Source organism: Myxine glutinosa, chromosome 9 (assembly GCF_964187855.1).
Source record: "Myxine glutinosa chromosome 9, kmMyxGlut1.1, whole genome shotgun sequence".
NCBI lineage: Eukaryota > Metazoa > Chordata > Myxini > Myxiniformes > Myxinidae > Myxine > Myxine glutinosa.
This window is the reverse complement of record NC_136269.1, coordinates 5,919,794-5,938,175: the sequence shown is the minus strand read 5'-3', so window position 1 is coordinate 5,938,175 and position 18,382 is coordinate 5,919,794. Positions and strand designations below refer to the sequence as shown.

Genomic DNA, 18,382 nt, shown 5'->3' with positions numbered 1-18,382 from the left:
ACAATTACTACCAATTACAATTACTACCAATTACAATTACTACCAATTTACTACCAATTTAATACAAATTACAATTACTACCAATTTACTACCGATTACAATTACTACCAATTACAATTACTACCAATTTACTACCAATTTCAATTACTACCAATTTACTACCAATTACAATTACTACCAATTTACTACCAATTACAATTACTACCAATTTACTACCAATTACAATTACTACCAATTTACTACCAATTACAATTACTACCAATTTACCACCAATTACAATTACTACCAATTTACTACCAATTACAATTACTACCAATTTACTACCAATTTCAATTACTACCAATTTACTACCAATTACAATTACAGTACTACCAATTTACTACCAATTACAATTACTACCAATTTACTACCAATTACAATTACTACCAATTTGAGACCAATTTGAGTACACCGACTACGCATGCAGCAAATGATACTTATGCAGAAGAGGTGCAACTGGAGGAATGAAATACACTTGCAGACAATCGATTATGTGGTCTGTCCTTGTCAACACCATTTACACAACAGACAACTCCGTGCACACCGGACATATCGCAAACCTGATCTATCCCGCTGTGCAAAGGGACATAGTGGAAGCTTTCAGTTGCTCTAACGGATTAACATCGTCCTTTCGGATAAGTTATACCAAAGACTTTAGAAATGGTACGTGCTGCTTCCTTGCTTGAAAAGGTAGAGCACGGACAAATCCCCATCGGTTAACATTCACGGGGAGGTGGAAATTCCTCTTGAGGAAATGCCCCGCTGAGTCCGGTGAGAAAAGCGGCGCCATTGTTATGACGTCACTGGTACCCAGAATACCCGGGAAGTGACGGTAGTGATGGCACTTCCACCCAGCTCAGTGGCTGTTTTAAGTGTTTGTCTCGTCAGTATGTTTTTGTGTGTGTGTGCGTGTGTGTGTATGTGTGTGTGTGTTTGTGTGTGTGTGTGTGTGTGTTTATGTTTGTGTTTGTGTGTTTGTGTGTTTGTGTGTGTGCATGTATATGTGTATGTGTGTGCGTGTGTGTGTGTGTGTATGTTTATGTATGTGTGTATGTTTCTGGGTGTATGTGTGTGTATGTGTTTGTGTGTGTGTTTATGTGTTTGTGTGTGTGCATGTGTATGTGTATGTATTGTTACGTGCTCCTCCCCAAACCCCCTGGTCACGGTGTACCTCCGAGCCCTGAGAGGAGTCACGGCAGAAAAATGTGTTATTCTGTATGTCAAAGATCAATGGTGAAGCCACACCAATTGTTACAAACAAACAAGTATTGTATTAAGATCACACAAGAATAACAGTACAACAACAATAGTAATCAATTGTACAACCAATATATATTTCCTATGATGGTACCATCAGGTTCGTACAATATAACTCACTGTGCTCCAAGTGAGCGAAAAGAGGAAGATTCCCAATGTATCTAATCCCGGCTTCAAGCCAAAGTTGATGGTACCATCCGGCTTCAAGCCAAAGTCGATCCGCTCCAGCGATCGTCAGAACAATGTCCAATCGAGACCAGAATCCCGTTGGGTTGGCAGTTACAGTCCTGTGCCAAAGCTGCGCAAAGGCCCTCAAGGCGACGGGAAAATCCAAAGGCGCCCTCCAGGCGACTGGGAAATCACACCCTCAGGTATGGACGTTCCATGGCTCACAGTCGGCGAACCGCAAATTAACCTTCAAAAGCCACGTTGCACACACACACACTAGTAGGGTCAATATGCGAAAAAAAACTCACCTAACCCCCAAAAAATTGATACAAAAGGTTTTTCAATGGATTCTGGTACCATTGGGCATGCTAAATAACATACTAAAAATGTAGTAACATCTGACTTCCCGAAAGGGGTCATTTTCAAGATGGCGTCCAAGATGGCCGCCAGGAGCTTAAAATGGCCATATCTCAATTCTTATTCAACCTAGAAAGGTGGTTTTGGTGTCTAACCCTAGGTTTTAGGGCCCAAGGAATCCAGTTGAATCAATAAAATTACCATCAGTTAATTATTTATTGACAAGTCCAAGATGGCATCCCAAGGTGACATCCTGATCCACTAAAATGGCTCTGTCGAATAGTAGTCAACCTAGAGAGATTTTTTCAGTGTGTATACCTAGGTTTACGGCACCCAGGAAATCATCAAAATTACTTAAATAAGCACAAAGTAATCAGGTAATCCAGTAAGCCAGGTTTACCCGCCCATTAGGCATTTGTTGTCTTATACAGTTAGTCGCTATTGATCGTCATCCTCCGACTCACCAGCTAATGAACCAAGTGTGTGTTTCAGATTGGAGATAAAAGTGCAATGTGTCTACACCACTGCCACCTGTGACTCCAGTCCACAGTATTCAGTGATCATTACAGACAAAGGTTTGTACGAAGCTTGAGAGGTTATGGCAAGGGACAGACTATTTTATATTGGGGAGGGGGGGGGGGGGCGGACTGAAAAAATCTGACAAACAATTTATTTTCATCTCAAAAGGAATAAGTATATTATTTGGTACATGTATGCATAAACAAAATCCATATTTTTTAGACATTTCCAAAAGAAATGTTCACAACTTTTCCCAGCTATAGCCTGGGGGGAGGGGGAGAGGGGGAGGGCACTCCATGTGTTCAGGGTAGTGGGACTGTGCCACCCATAAGGGTGGCTTTTTGGCAATTTGAGTATATTCAAGGGTGTGGAAAATTCCATGTGTTGTATATTCAAATTTTGTCACAGTTAACTTTCAGTTAACTGTCAGTGGCCATCTTCAGGAAACAAAAAGAATTTGGAAGTCAGAGTTTTGTACTAATTTTGGGGGGTTAGGTGGTTACTTTCCATATATTGACCATTCTAGAGGCTATTTGCATTTCGTTATGATTTTGTAAAGGCACTAATCATACGTGTATTAATTTCTTCTCTTTTTCTTCAAGGTACAAGGCACAGTCTCTTGAAGGTCATTCATTGTAACTGCTCCACTGCCTGCAAGACACTCCGCTGCTCTTGTAGACGATATGGACTACCATGTACTACTGCCTGTGGACCGTGCCAACTTGAAGAATGTGACAATCCACATAACAAGTTTCTTCCAGAGGAGTCGGAGGATGACGATGAATAGCGACTAAGTGTTTAAGACAACCAATGCCTAATGGGCGGGTAAACCTGGCTTACTGGATTACCTGATTACTTTGTGCTTATTTAAGTAATTTTGATGATTTCCTGGGTGCCTTAAACCTAGGTATACCCACTAAAAAAATCTCTCAAGGTTGACTACTATTCGACAGAGCCATTTTAGTGGATCAGGATGTCACCTTGGGATGCCATCTGGGACTTGTCAATAAATAATTAACTGATGGTAATTTTATTGATTCAACTGGATTCCTTGGGCCCTAAAACCTAGGGTTAGACACCAAAACCACCTTTCTAGGTTGAATAATAATTGAGATATGGCCATTTTAAGCTCCCGGCGGCCATCTTGGACGCCATCTAGAAAATGACCCCTTTCCGGAAGTCAGATGTTACTAGATTTTTAGTATGTTATTTAGCATGCCCAATGGCACCAGAATCCATTGAAAAACCTTTTGTATCAATTTTTTGGGGGGTTCAACCATATATTGACCCCTCTACACGAGATTAACGTCTGAATGTGGTGAAAATGGTTGAAGCGCGATGAAACTTTGAGCGAAGCGCAAGTCCTGTGCGAGTCAAAATGGCTGACGACCCGCTCTCATGGCGTAACGGCACTCTGATGATTTTCTCCGGAATCAACCACAAAACCTGTCACACAGGTTTATCCGTCACAGCAATAACAACTCTGTCGCAGGAATCCCTTTCCTGGGAAACCCAAAGTTCACTCGTGACTCTCGTTCGTCAACGTTCGCTCAGACCTCAAAGCAACTCGGCTTTCTTCTCCGACTCACTCGCTCCGCCTTCTTCTCCTCCTCTTCCTCTTCGTCGTCGTCGTCCGGTTCCCGATCCGGTTTCCAGTTTCTTTTAACTCTAACTTTTTCACCTTTTGAAAACAGTTCATAAACAATAAACCTTTTGAAAACAATAATAATAGTGTCAGGTCGCACAATTGTTACTGCTTTTGTTACTCTTAATGATCGGTCATGGAGGCCGTTTGACTATGCTATGATTTAAATGTCTTTAAAAATACTACTTCATAAGTTAAATAAAGGGTTTTTCTCGCTTTGCTATAGGTTAAAAAATAAGAAAGTACTCAAGGCATTCGTGCAGGACATATGGCCCGTTGCCTTCGTGTGCCCTTTGAAGGCTAGATAAGCCCGGTCGTAAATCCCCCTTTGACTCACAGACAGGCGCCCCAAAAACCCGGGCAGGAGAATGGATAAAATGCGCGCGGAATGCATAAGACTCACGTAGGATGGCCGATTTGTAAACATAACCTTTGATAAATGGCCAAACCGTTAACTATAGTTCGTATTAATCCCTGCAACGCCTGAGTTACTATAAACATGCTGTCGGATTTATGTTTAAAGAGAAAGGTGAACTGGCGGTGCTTTTTACACCTGGAACTCATCAGAGCGGTCTCGTTCACTTTATGGCCTTATCGGAACCAAGAATGCAATTCCCTTTTCTTTGAGTTATATTTTCTGTCACCTCGAAGCCCAGAGACCATCTGGTCCGGATCCTTGAAGGTGCGTGCTGCACTCCCCCTAAATGAAGGGACGGATGACGGTGGGGGGCTAGGGATAACGGTGGGGGACTCTCGCCAGTTCCTTTGTTCTCTCGGAGATTTTCTGATAAAACGTGCCTCTATTTAAGTGGACTGGGAATCGATGCATTTTCCAGGAAGGCTAGACGTGGCATGAAGCTGGTTCTTGCTGTAGATGTCTGTCTCCTCCAGATCTGTATAAGTGCTGTTTTAATAAAGTTTCGTCATTCTTAAATCTCAAAACTGTTGGTGAACTTCTGTATACGATCGGCAAGAGTTGTTGCCCAACATTGATGGTGCCGTGACTCGGATCGCAACAGACGCGGAGGACGGGAAGCGGAACCCGGGCGACAGGAGGAAGGCTGCCCGAGGCCGGGACGCTGGCACTCTAATTTGATTAAGGTGAGCAATTGTTTTATACCAGAGGGCTATCTTTCCAAATTTGTACCTTGCTTCCTCGAACGGCTTCAGTCCGCTTCCCTGTCATCCGCACTGCCTGCATTCCGAACTGAAATTGTAAGTAAAGGCTGTTTCAGGCCTCAGAATGACGTACCTTTGTTGAAATTGCGCAGGATAACATTTAAGAGTGACGTTACAATATTTGCGCAGGATAACATTTAAGAGTGACGTTACAATATTTGCGCAGGATAACATTTAAGAGTAACGTTAAGGATAAGATTGGCGCAGGATATCGGTAAGGGTAACGTTATAGTTAACAAGCAGGAGGGGGAAACGTGAGGTCGGCCAGCCGTATAGGTTGAGCCAGGTGGCCGAGAACTTTCCAGGAAGGATCAGCCCAGAGCAATAAGATGGGAAACAAGCTAACGAAAGAAGGGGAACCCCTTAAGGGAACCCCGGCATCTTTCATGTTTAAGAGGCATCATTTTGCCGCGGTAAGACCAGTAAAGGACTGGGCTGTGTTAACTAAAGATTTAAGTAGTCCCTGGCCAGAGGAGGGATCGTTTGCACTTGACAAATTGGAAGTGTTATACGGAGCTTTGGATAAGCTAGAAAGGGAAAGGAAACACTTCCCACCCGACTACTGGAAAGTGTATGGGTGGTGGGAAAAGGAAGGAATGAAGCGACTGGCGGCCACTAGACAGGCCAGCTTGGCAGGGGAAGTACTGAAGCTTCAGGGCCAAAAGAAGCAAGCAGACAAGGTTCAGGACAAAACAATCAGGGAGGTAGTTAAGCAAGCAAATCAGCGGCTAATGCCGCTCATCCAAAGTCCGGACCAAGACCCCGCGACAGGGGAGGTAGCCACCATGCCCCTACCCCCCCAAGCCCTGAGCCCTGTCCCCGGGCCACAGGCGCCACCTCTCCCACCCCCGCCCCTGTTTCCCCAGGGGTTAGACCCCCAGAAAACTAGACCAGTCGCCCCTCAGGTTCACCTTAGCCCGGGCAACCCTTTTAGAGGACAAGAAGTTAGTGGGGCGGACAGCGGGTTCGCGGCCCCAGAAGGGCTAGGTGAACTGTACCCCTCATTGGAAGGGCTCACGGAATCGGAGAACCCACAGCCCACAATTGGGATGTGTCCCTTAAAAACCATAGGACTGAACAGGGGGGCACCCATTAACATCAGGATACCCTGGAGAGAATCAGATTTGGCGTCTATGCAGGAGCGGGTGAGAACCCTGCTGGCTGAACAGCCCGGTCAGATACCGGAATTTATGCGGTTGTGGATACAAAATACAGGTGCAGATTGGCGGGACGTCTTCCACATGGGGAAGGCTGTATTGCCAGCGCGGGTGTGGGACCAGGCCAAAGTACACGCGCGCTGGCCAAATGTAGAACCGCCCCCGGCCCAAACCGCGGCCCAGACCCTCGCCAATTGGGAGGCCCTGGTCGACCTATTGTTGGCCGGGGTATACACCGCACTGATGCCAGCCGCGGGGCCAGATTGGAATAAAATATACGGCCTAAAACAGAAGCATGGCGAAGCAGCCATCGATTGGAGAGAGAGGGTGGAAAGAGCAGTGTTAAAATGGGGAGGACTGGGCCAGGTGCGGGCACAAGATCTCCCTCGCGCTGTAGTGAACAATTTCTTGGTAGAAGGGATGAGACCGGCAGTTAGGAAGCGCATTCAAACGGCTATGATAGGATGGAGAAACACCCCAACCGACCAACTAGTTGAAGCGGCCGAACAATGTGGCGACGGAGACGATAAAAAGGCCGATGTTAAGGACGACATGTTGCAAATGCTTGTCCAGGAAAAACGGGCCCAACTTAACCAAAATAAGAAGGGGAATCGAGGCCAAGGGCGGGCCCAGAATCGGAACACCAGAATGGAGCCCAACGAAGAGTGGGGCCGCGATAACGAAAACGACGATGACATCGACGATAACGACAGTGGACGAGTCGACATGCGGACACAAGGGCCCCCTCCCCAAAATTGGAACCCACAAGGGCCCCCTCCCCAAAATTGGAACCCACAAGGGCCCCCTCCCCAAAATTGGAACCCACAAGGGCCCCCTCCCCAAAACTGGAACATGCAGGGGCCCCCCCCACAGCCGCAGAGCTGGGCCATGCAATCAGCACCCCCTCCACAGACCTGGGCAGTACAAACGCCCCCTCCCCAGAACGGGTATCCACAGGGACCCCCTCCCCAAATCGATGGGCCTCCCCCAAGTTATTGGGCCCCAAGCGGAGCAAACGGGAATGGACCGCCACAATGGGGACAGCGGGACCAACAGCCTGCGAGGCGTCCGACGCAACAGGGTCAGCGCAATAGCAACGGGTACCCCGCATCTACCGCTCCACAGGGGGCGTGCTTCCGTTGCGGACGGATGGGACATTGGAAACGTGATTGCCGGGGGCCCCGTCAGGGATACCCGCCACAGAGAAATCAAGTAGCCTATTGACGGGACGCCGGCGGGCCGCCCGTAAAATGCCCCCTCTTGACTATGACACCAACCGAGGAGCCGACCTGGACACTAGACGTGGATGGGCAACAGGTAGACTTTCTCGTAGATACGGGCGCTACTCGCAGTACTATTAACGAAGGGCAGCTACCATCTTTGCGCCCCACTGATAGAGACGTTCAGATAGTGGGAGTTTCAGGCTTGCCCCAAGCGCTTCCCATTTCAGAAGAGGTAAGAGTGGTGTGCGGTCCGCTAGAGGCTAGACACGCTTTTTTGATGACTACCACCGCCCCGACTAACTTGTTGGGACGGGACTTACTTTGCCGTTTGGGCTGCCAAATTTCATGCACGGAGCAGGGAGTTTTTGTAGACGTCGCGGAATCCAAACGCGATCTGCTAATGACGGCATTGTCTCGGCCCGGCCCCACCGCCTACTGGTGGAGCCTGGAAAAGGGGGCTTTGGCCACTTGGGCACACGTCCTAGACACAGTGTGCTCCCGGAACGACGGGCTGCGTGATTGGCTGCGCGTACACCAAATTACAACAAACGTAAAGGACAACCCTCCCCATTGCACGGCTTACTACGATGCTAGGGGCGATGACGACGAGTACCGAGAAAGGACGAAGGGGTCAGTAGGTAAGAATTCGGACCTACTATTGTCAAACATATGGGTTGGACGGGAGGGAATAGGCGTCGAGGTAACCCTAACTGCGGAACAGCGGGCGTTGTCTCAGTACCCCGCAGGGGTGTACGCCCATGTTACCCTCACCACCGCCAAAGGGTGGCCGGCGGAAAGTGTAGGATGGATGATGGGGCGCTTGCGAGAAATTCCGTGCAGCGCCATTTATGAAGTGGACCACTGGACAGTGACAGTGCTCGACAAGGACGAGGGGTATTTGATCACCCTTGAGGAGCAAAGTATAGAAGGGAAATTTGAAGAGACAGACCTGCCCCCAAAGGGCACCCACGTTGTACGAACGGTACCTCAGGGCCCGGGCGAGTCCGATGACCTTTTGGAGGAGGTTCCGGCCGATTTGTGGTCCCAACATGACAACGATGTCGGGCGAATTCGCGACGCCAAACCTCTGGTAATACCGGTCCAACCAGGAATGCCTCTCCCAAACGTGAGACAATATAAATTGCGGCATGAGGCCGATGCGGGCATAGAGCCAGTGATTCAATCTTTGGTGAAACAGAAAATAATCGTGGAAACTAACAGCCAATGCAACACACCAATTTTGCCCGTGAAGAAACCAATGCAGGATAAATGGAGGTTCGTGCAGGATTTGAGGGAAGTGAACAAAGTCATACAAGGCATACACCCAGTGGTACCAAATGCGGAAGGCCTTATGACATCTATCCCACCGGACGCAACACATTTTACCGTCATTGACCTATGCGCTGCCTTTTTCTCTGTACCTATTGCACCTGAGTCACAATACTTGTTCGCCTTCACCTTTAGGGGGCGCCAGTTCACCTGGACGGTGCTACCCCAAGGGTTCTCCGACAGCCCCACCCTGTTCTCTCGAGCGCTGCACCGCGATTTGGCAGACGTGGAATTAAAAGGGGGTTCGGTGTTGTTGCAATACATTGACGACTTGTTGATTTGTTCCCCTTCCAAGGAAGCCTGTGAAGGGGACTCCATGGCCCTGCTAAGAGCCTTGGCGGCCAAGGGCCACAAGGTGGGACGGAGAAAGCTCCAATTTGTACGGAAGGTAGTAACCTATTTGGGTCATGCCATTTCACACGGGAAGCGAGAACTGCATGCTGGACGGGTGACCGCCATCATGGAATCGCCACGACCAAGTACGCAACGACAGATGTTGCGCTTCCTAGGTATGACGGGTTACTGCCGCTCTTGGATAATTGACTACGCACTACTTGCTAAACCGCTGTACGAAGCCACCAGAATAGGAGAACCGAACTACTTGGTTTGGACGGACAAATTGATGCGCTGTTTCGAGGGGCTGAAAAGGGCATTGGTAACGGCACCGACTTTAGGACTCCCCGATTATGCGAAACCATTCACCCTTTACACTCACGCAATAAGGGGTTTTGCTCAGTCCGTTTTGACACAGACCCATGGAGATAAGGAACGACCGGTAGCCTACTTTAGCAAAAAGCTAGAACCGGTCGAGCAAGGGTTTCCGGTGTGCCTGCAAGCCGTGGCAGCGGCCAGGTACGCTGTGGAAAGGACTGCGGACATTGTGATGGGGCACCCGGTAACGCTACAGGTACCACACTGCGTCACTTCACTGTTACTACAGCGGACAACACAACACTTGTCGACCACTAGATTGATGCAATACGAAACAGCACTGATTACGGCCGCCAACGTCACTGTTAAACGTTGCACTACACTCAACCCGGCCTCACTGATGCCCACCCCAGAGGAGGGCGAACCCCACGTATGTGTCGATGTAGTACAGCAAGTCTCCACGGTACGTCCGGACTTGAAGGACGTTCCCCTCGACAACCCCGATCGTGTGTACTACGTCGATGGGTCAGCTAAACGCGGATGGGACGGCTCTTTGCTATCCGGATACGCGGTGTGTTCAGATAATGAGACTGTAGAAAGCGGGCGCCTTCCGCCCACATTTTCCGCCCAGCAGGCGGAGCTGTGCGCCTTGACTAGAGCATGCAGCTTGGCGGCGGACCTTGCCGTCAACATTTATACAGATTCAGCATACGCACACGGGGTAGTTCACGACAAAGGGGCAATTTGGAAGATGCGAGGCTTTCTCACATCTGCGGGTTCGGTCATAAAGAACGGCGAACTGGTTGAAGGGCTACTCCGAAGCATCTTGCTTCCCCGCGATATCGCGGTGATTAAATGTCGCGGCCACCAAAGGACAGACTCTGACGTCGCCCGAGGCAACGCCAGAGCGGACGCAGCGGCAGGAAAAGCGGCCAACCAACAAATAGGACGGAACATGCCGATGATAACGCGAGCAAAAGGGGCACACACGCAAACTGCCAACGTACCGACCTCAGGACTAACCCCTTCCTCGAAAAATGGGTGCACCATCATCACCGCCTCACCGACTAATGAGGACGTTATAAAACTTCAAAACGCAGCAACAGCAGCCGAACACGATGACTGGGTAAAACGAGGGGCCACACGCCCCGGACCAAATGCGATGTGGACCCTTCACGGAAAACCAATAGCACCCAAGGAACTACTGCCTTGGCTGGCACGTATGGGACATCAAAATGGCCATGTGTGCCAGAGGGGGGTGATGGAACAGATAAACTATACCTGGGCGGCACCGGGACTGTCGCGAATCGCAGCAGAGGTGTGCCGGTCATGCGCGATTTGCCAACAACACAACAGGGGGGCACCACCTAGGCACCCACATAATGCAGGCCATCCTCGACCAATCGGGCCCTTCTGTCATGTCCAGTTCGATTTTATTAACATGGAACCAAGTATGTCGTTCCGATATGTCCTGGTAATCGTGGACATGTTCACAAAATGGGTCGAGGCCTATCCATGCGTTAAGTCAGACGCCCCGACAGTTGCCAAGCGCCTCGTGCGGGATTTCATGTGCAGATTCGGCATCCCTCAGAAAATTTCGTCAGACAAAGGGGGCCATTTCACGGGAGAGGTGATTAAGGGCATCCCAAAGGCACTGGGCGTGAAACAATCTTTCCATTGCGCTTATCACCCACAATCAGCGGGACTTGTGGAACGCACCAATGGGACGCTGAAACTTAAGGTAGCCAAGATCTGTGCAGACACAGGTTTGAAGTGGCCGGAAGCACTCCCGCTGGCATTAATGAGTATTCGTTCCACCCCGGGCCACACCACGGGCCTTTCCCCCCACGAGATATTAATGGGACGACCTATGAGTTTGCCTGTTTCGGCCCCGATGGACATGTCCAAACTTGACTTGCCTGTGATGGATGACATGCTTTTAAAGTTTTGCAGAGGATTGTCCAATGTGGCACGCAGCATTCACGCCCGGGTACGAGAGGCGTTGCCTGAACCAACAAGCCACGCCATCCACGACTTCCAGACCGGCGATTACGTGCTCGTGAAACACTTCACCCGCAAGAACGCCTTGGAACCAAGGTGGAAGGGACCAGTCCAGGTGTTGCTGACTACACCAACGGCGGTCTTTTGCGAGGGCAAGACCTCGTGGATCCACGCCACGCACTGTAAGTTGGCCATACAAGCACCAGACACTACACCACAGCAACCACAGTAAGGATGGGTCTAATCATAGGTGCGATACTATTGATAGCAACAGTAGCTAGGGGAAGCTCCGACTCCAATAGATGCGAAAACGGAACCCGACACCTCACCGTAACATGGGGACAAAGAGTATCACTACCATGTTTCGAACAGAAAAGCCTGTACACAAATTGGGTAGCCGTAAGATGGCTAGCACTGTCGGCAGGGCCTGGACGCGTTGGCATTGTACTACGAAAGATACGAGAGTTCCGGGAAGACGGGCAGGCTAGCATTAAGACCTTGGCCCAACCAGGATACCAATGGGGAACCCCTGATTTTAAGTTACAAACACGCACACGCCTAGAGAAAGACATGACTATGCAGGTCCGGTGCAGCGTCTGGACCCCTGGCGCGGCCGGTGGCGAAAAGAACTACATACGATGCAACGAATACATACTCACGCCGCAACCTCAGGATGAGGCCCCAAAGAAGGGTGAAAACACATATTGGAAAGTGGCCAGGGAGGTGGCAACAATTCAAAATAGGACACACTGCTGGTCGTGCATGCACTTTCCACAAGCAGGCACCACAGGAATACACATGATAGTGCTACCTCTGTCTCTCAATGACCTCTGCTCACAACCTATCGATTCCCCATGTTTAGTCACCACGCTGGAAAGAGAAGGGGTTGACAACGGCAAGAGTTGCAATCGACAATTTAATTATCGCCCGTCAATGATTGCCCATGTGGACGAGAGGCCTGCCCCCGTCTGGGTCAAACCACAGAAAGGGATGGTCTGCCTCCAGGGTTCCGGCCACTTGCGTATGGGAGAATCAGAATGCGCCTACACTCTCCCCGGGAAGCTGGGACAAGGGAGCTCGGGGATTACATTACGAATAGTACTGCAAGATAAACACAACCACAACATAACGGCTATAACATTCTCTAGGGGGGTTAGTAGGATTAATGGGGTGGTAAGGGGACTCCAGTGCTTATCCACCCACCTGGTCCCACCCCATGGGACAATGTTTATATGCGGCGACAAGGCTTACCCCTATTTACCAAATAATTGGGGGGGCACATGTTATCTGGGTTCAGTCCTTCCTGACGTTGAGATACTGGATGAGCTAGACCCAAAGTCCTTGGACAGGCGTTATAAGAGGTCAGTCATGAACGAAGATGGAACCACTAAACTACACGGGAGCCTATGGGAAAAGGTGTTAGGTTTCTTCTTCCCTGGTGCGGGCACAGCCATGAACAGCTTCCGGATAGACAAATTGGCTTTGGCCCTAGAAAAGGTGGCAAACGACACCGCTACGGCTCATGACATACTATTGGACACGGTAATTCACATGCGTACAATGGTGATGCAGAATCGGGTGGCTTTGGACATGCTCCTGGCAGAGAAAGGAGGGGTATGCGGAATAATAGAGGGAAAATGTTGCACTTACATACCTGATCCATCCGAAGGCGTGTCAGCCGCAATAGTGAGACTAAGAGAAACTAGCCACGTCCTGGCGATCGATCGAATCGCGCGCGAGAATTCTTATAAATTTAGCTGGCTCACTGATTGGTTCCGGGGATGGACGGGCACTATAGTGAAGTGGTTATTGACCGCACTGGCCGTGATAATCGGGGTAGAAATTTGGGGGGCACTAATGAAATCTCTAGTCCTCCTCTGTATGAGAAAGTATTTTACAGGATGGAAAGTGAAGAAGCCGCCGACAACGACAATGGTTCTGACCACAGAGGCCGTCGACCTGAACGGGTCCTTCAACAAGGCAGACGTGACCGGCGCTCCAGAAAATTGCATTGAATTCTGTAATGACTGTGATACTTGTGTGGATCCCATGTGGGGACTGGCTGCTGCCTGTATGGATGTTTGTGATGACTGTGATACTTGTGCTGAAAACCCCTTGCGTGTACTGGCTAACGCCTCTTATGTATTACAAGCTGACAGCTGCACGCCCCCTTCCGACCCAACTATGGATCTGATTGCGACACTGGGTCTGGCGGTCGAGGGACCCGACGCGGATGTCCTAGACCCGCAAGCCGACCAGGCACCCATGGGAGACTTTGACATAAAGGAAGTCCCTCTCTTTTCTCCAAATGTTTTGAGTTCAAATGCTTCAAGTGAATCGGATTTTTACGCTCTGTACCCTGATCAGGAAATTGAGACACAAGATACTGACGACATTTTGTATTCCCCAGAACAGCAGCACGTGAGGGACCTCATGGGCATGACCGTTGATTAACTTCGAAGATCTGCAAGGACTGCGTCTGCAAAGGGTGGGGTGAGCAAGTTCCGCAGGGGAGGTTGTGGGCCCTCTGGCGGGGCAGAACCTCATCTGGACCAGACGTCTTCGTTGTGGATCCGAAACGTTAATGGACTTTCATGTTCTGAGCCCTCAGGTTCCAAGCACGCACCACACGACACGTTCCCCAAATGCACGGGCGAGGCGCTATGGGCGCACAGTATACCCTCGGGAGATACCCGCATTACACGATTGTCTTTCAATAAAGCCCGATGTGGCAGGTTGTCTCTTGAGATACTTTGTCTCGACGAGACAAGAGGAAGGGATGTCAGGTCGCACAATTGTTACTGCTTTTGTTACTCTTAATGATCGGTCATGGAGGCCGTTTGACTATGCTATGATTTAAATGTCTTTAAAAATACTACTTCATAAGTTAAATAAAGGGTTTTTCTCGCTTTGCTATAGGTTAAAAAATAAGAAAGTACTCAAGGCATTCGTGCAGGACATATGGCCCGTTGCCTTTGTGTGCCCTTTGAAGGCTAGATAAGCCCGGTCGTAAATCCCCCTTTGACTCACAGACAGGCGCCCCAAAAACCCGGGCAGGAGAATGGATAAAATGCGCGCGGAATGCATAAGACTCACGTAGGATGGCCGATTTGTAAACATAACCTTTGATAAATGGCCAAACCGTTAACTATAGTTCGTATTAATCCCTGCAACGCCTGAGTTACTATAAACATGCTGTCGGATTTATGTTTAAAGAGAAAGGTGAACTGGCGGTGCTTTTTACACCTGGAACTCATCAGAGCGGTCTCGTTCACTTTATGGCCTTATCGGAACCAAGAATGCAATTCCCTTTTCTTTGAGTTATATTTTCTGTCACCTCGAAGCCCAGAGACCATCTGGTCCGGATCCTTGAAGGTGCGTGCTGCACTCCCCCTAAATGAAGGGACGGATGACGGTGGGGGGCTAGGGATAACGGTGGGGGACTCTCGCCAGTTCCTTTGTTCTCTCGGAGATTTTCTGATAAAACGTGCCTCTATTTAAGTGGACTGGGAATCGATGCATTTTCCAGGAAGGCTAGACGTGGCATGAAGCTGGTTCTTGCTGTAGATGTCTGTCTCCTCCAGATCTGTATAAGTGCTGTTTTAATAAAGTTTCGTCATTCTTAAATCTCAAAACTGTTGGTGAACTTCTGTATACGATCGGCAAGAGTTGTTGCCCAACAATAGTACATGGAATCAAAAATGTTTACAGTGGATGAAAACCACAACAACGGAATTGACGAATCCGTAACAGTATGTGTGTGTGTGTGTGTGTGTGTGTGTGTGTTTGTGTTTGTGCTTGTGTGTGTGTGTGTGTATGTTTGTGTGTGTGTTTATGTTTGTGTTTGTGTTTGTGTGTGTATGTGTATGTATGTGTGTATGTTTCTGGGTGTATGTGTGTGTATGTGTGTATTTGTGTTTGTGTGTGTGCATGTGTATGTGTGTGTGTGTGTGTGTATGTTTGTGAGTGTATGTGTGTGTATGTGAGTGTGTGTGTGTGTATGTTTGTGTGTGTGTTTATGTTTGTGTGTGTGTGTGTGTATGTTTGTGTGTGTATTTGTGTGTATGTATGTATGTGTGTGTATTTATGTTTGTGTTTATGTTTGTGTGTGTGTTTATGTTTGTGTTTATGTTTGTGGGTGTGTATGTTTGTTTGTGTATGTTTGTGTGTGTGTGTGTGTGTGTATTTGTGTGTATGTTTGTGAGTGTATGTGTGTATGTATGTATGTGTGTGTTTATGTTTGTGCGTGCATTTATGTATGTATGTGTGTGTGTTTGTGTGTTTGTTTGTGTGTGTGTTTGTGTGTGTGTGTGTGTGTGTTTGTGTGTGTGTGTGTGTATGTATGTGTGTGTGTGTGTATGTGTGTGCATGTGTGTGTGTGCATGTGTATGTGTGCATGTGTGTGTGTATGTGTGTGAGCTCTATTACGAACTTTAACACAAATATAAAAAAGTCAAATAACAAATAACAAAAGTAAACACCATCAGCGAGGAGACGGTGGCTCTAAAATCACCCATCTGGAGTGGGGTTCTTGTGGCCTCTACTTCGTTTATAAAGGTACAAACCTGAGGCCGAAGAGCAAGGTTCCTCACAGGAGAGTCTTGTGGAGCTCTGAACATCTGCTCATCTAAAAATGCAGGAACACAAGATGAGCGTGGCTTTGCAAAACGGGCAGCCAGGTGTACAGGTCCCAAATTTACATGTTATTTGTCCCTCACAAATGAGATCTGATCAATTCCATGAGATGAAATGAAAATGTCACAAAAAAAGTCAAATAAACAGTCAACAAGACTGATGGCCTAACAGCGGCGTAGCCTGGCATCTGGAGGATAGTATGACCTGGGTGGAGATACCAGTTAGAAAATAATGTATATATTAAATTATTTTGACTTCAGGCATGGACAGCCGGTTCGTGAATGACCTGGGTAAAAAGTGGTGCTTGGCAAACAATGAACCAATAAATTCCACATTCCTGTGCCACCTTCAGTCGCACGTCAGGCATTGACAGCACGTTCTCTATATTTTCATTCCAAACAGCATCTTCAGCATTCCAATCACAAATTAATAGCATAGAGATATTATCAAACCACCGAACCATCATCATCTGTTCACTTCCGGATTCGGGAGCAAGGTCCGTGTCGATTGCATTTCAAAATCATAATTGTAATAAGGAATTTCTGAAACCTCCTTACGACACCTGCTGGGATGCCAAAACATTCCACAGAAGGTTATTATATTACCTTTTAGTAAAATATGAAACTGTTATGGTTACGAAACATGTCCCCCTGTCATGTGACCAGATCCTCAGCTCTGATTGGTGGACGTTTATGGGGACATACAGACAGACAAACCCTGTTCTAGACAGCATTGCCTGATGGGCTTCGTGTTAAGTTACATTGTGTTTGACGTTTGAGTGAATTTAAGGTTTGAATGGGAAGATGTAGTTCTATTTGGGTGGGGGAAGTGAACACCACTTTTTGGATGTTCTTGGATCGTTATGTTTTGTCACACTCGCCAATGACCTCGAGTGGCTGGATTCCTTGTCTGGGGCGATATCCATTAAAAAAATAAATAAATAGCCGTTTCACCCGGTTGCGAAATCCTGGCCCAGCTTCAAACTGTCATCCAGGTGTATCACGTGCGGGGTGATTCATCAATGTGTGTGTGGTTTCTCGGATGGATGGTAAACTGGGCATCCCGTCTCCTGACAGTGGGTGGGCGTTTCTCAGCGGAGTAGAAAAGCTATTACTGCTGGTACCCTGAACAAACTACAAATTCCTGCCCTAACCTACAGGGGACACCTGTGCCCCAGCAAATGATGCCACCTGAACCCATGTGCTGCATACTCAGGAAGAAGGAGTGATGTTTTGTTGTTGAAAAAGGAAGATGAAACAGAAATGCATGCCATTGTTATTGTACACGAACGAGGTACTCGGGAGGACAAAATGTCAAAAAAAATGTTTTAAAATTTTTAATGAAAACTCCCACCAACTTTGGGAGATGTGCAGGTACCAGGTTTATCAAAACTGTGGGAGTAGTACTGTGTAAAATCAGTGTCCTTTTAATGATGATGAAGCTGATAACTATGACGATGGTGATGGTGATGGTGTCGGTGGGGGAGTGGGGATTGGCTCTTATGTGCCATGATGAAGGAAATTGGTTATTACAGAAAAATAGCAAAAAGTCTCAAGCGAACGTGGTGTGATGTTGGTGGAAAAGTCTATACATGGATAATGCGGAATGCCGAACCCCCTAATGTGTCTACACGTGGACAATTTAATTCACTACAAAACTTCTTGATAGACTGGATTCCTCATCTTTCTCCCATCTTTGGTGAGAACAAGCAGTCCTTTTGGGGATCCAATTCTTGACATGAGGAGATAAAGCGGCGTCGTATGGATGGAAACTCGAAATCCCGATTGTGTTGAAATATTAATAAAACTAGAACGCCACTCAGTAGAGCGCATACTCCCGCCGTGGGTCAAGTTGGAATAATACGTTTTGTTTAACATCCCATCCCCAAACATCTCCCCAAAACAATAAATGAAAAAGAAAGTAGGCGCTAACTGTCAGAGAATATATTTTGATATATCTCGGAATTAGAGGAGAAAAACATCATTTAAGAATAAGAATAAAAGCTTTAATGCAGTAAAACAGAAAAATTCCCAAAGAATTCTCCAAAAACATTCCTGGATCCGGAATAATATCCTGAGCTTTACCAAAAACTAATCAATTCTTCCTTGTCCCAAGGGCAATCATCCCACCAACTTTCATCCAAATCCATTCAGAACTTTTCCAGATATCTTGTTCATGAACATACGAACACACACACGGACGGACGGACACGATTGAATGCA

At 47.8% G+C, this 18,382-nt stretch overlaps 1 protein-coding gene across 1 annotated transcript in view; it reads right to left on the bottom strand.

The window, feature by feature from the left end:
- The window catches only part of DZANK1 (double zinc ribbon and ankyrin repeat domains 1), a 104,360-nt gene that overhangs the window by 48,120 nt on the left and 37,858 nt on the right, over positions 1-18,382 (bottom strand). The gene's annotated exons all lie outside the window — the stretch shown is intronic.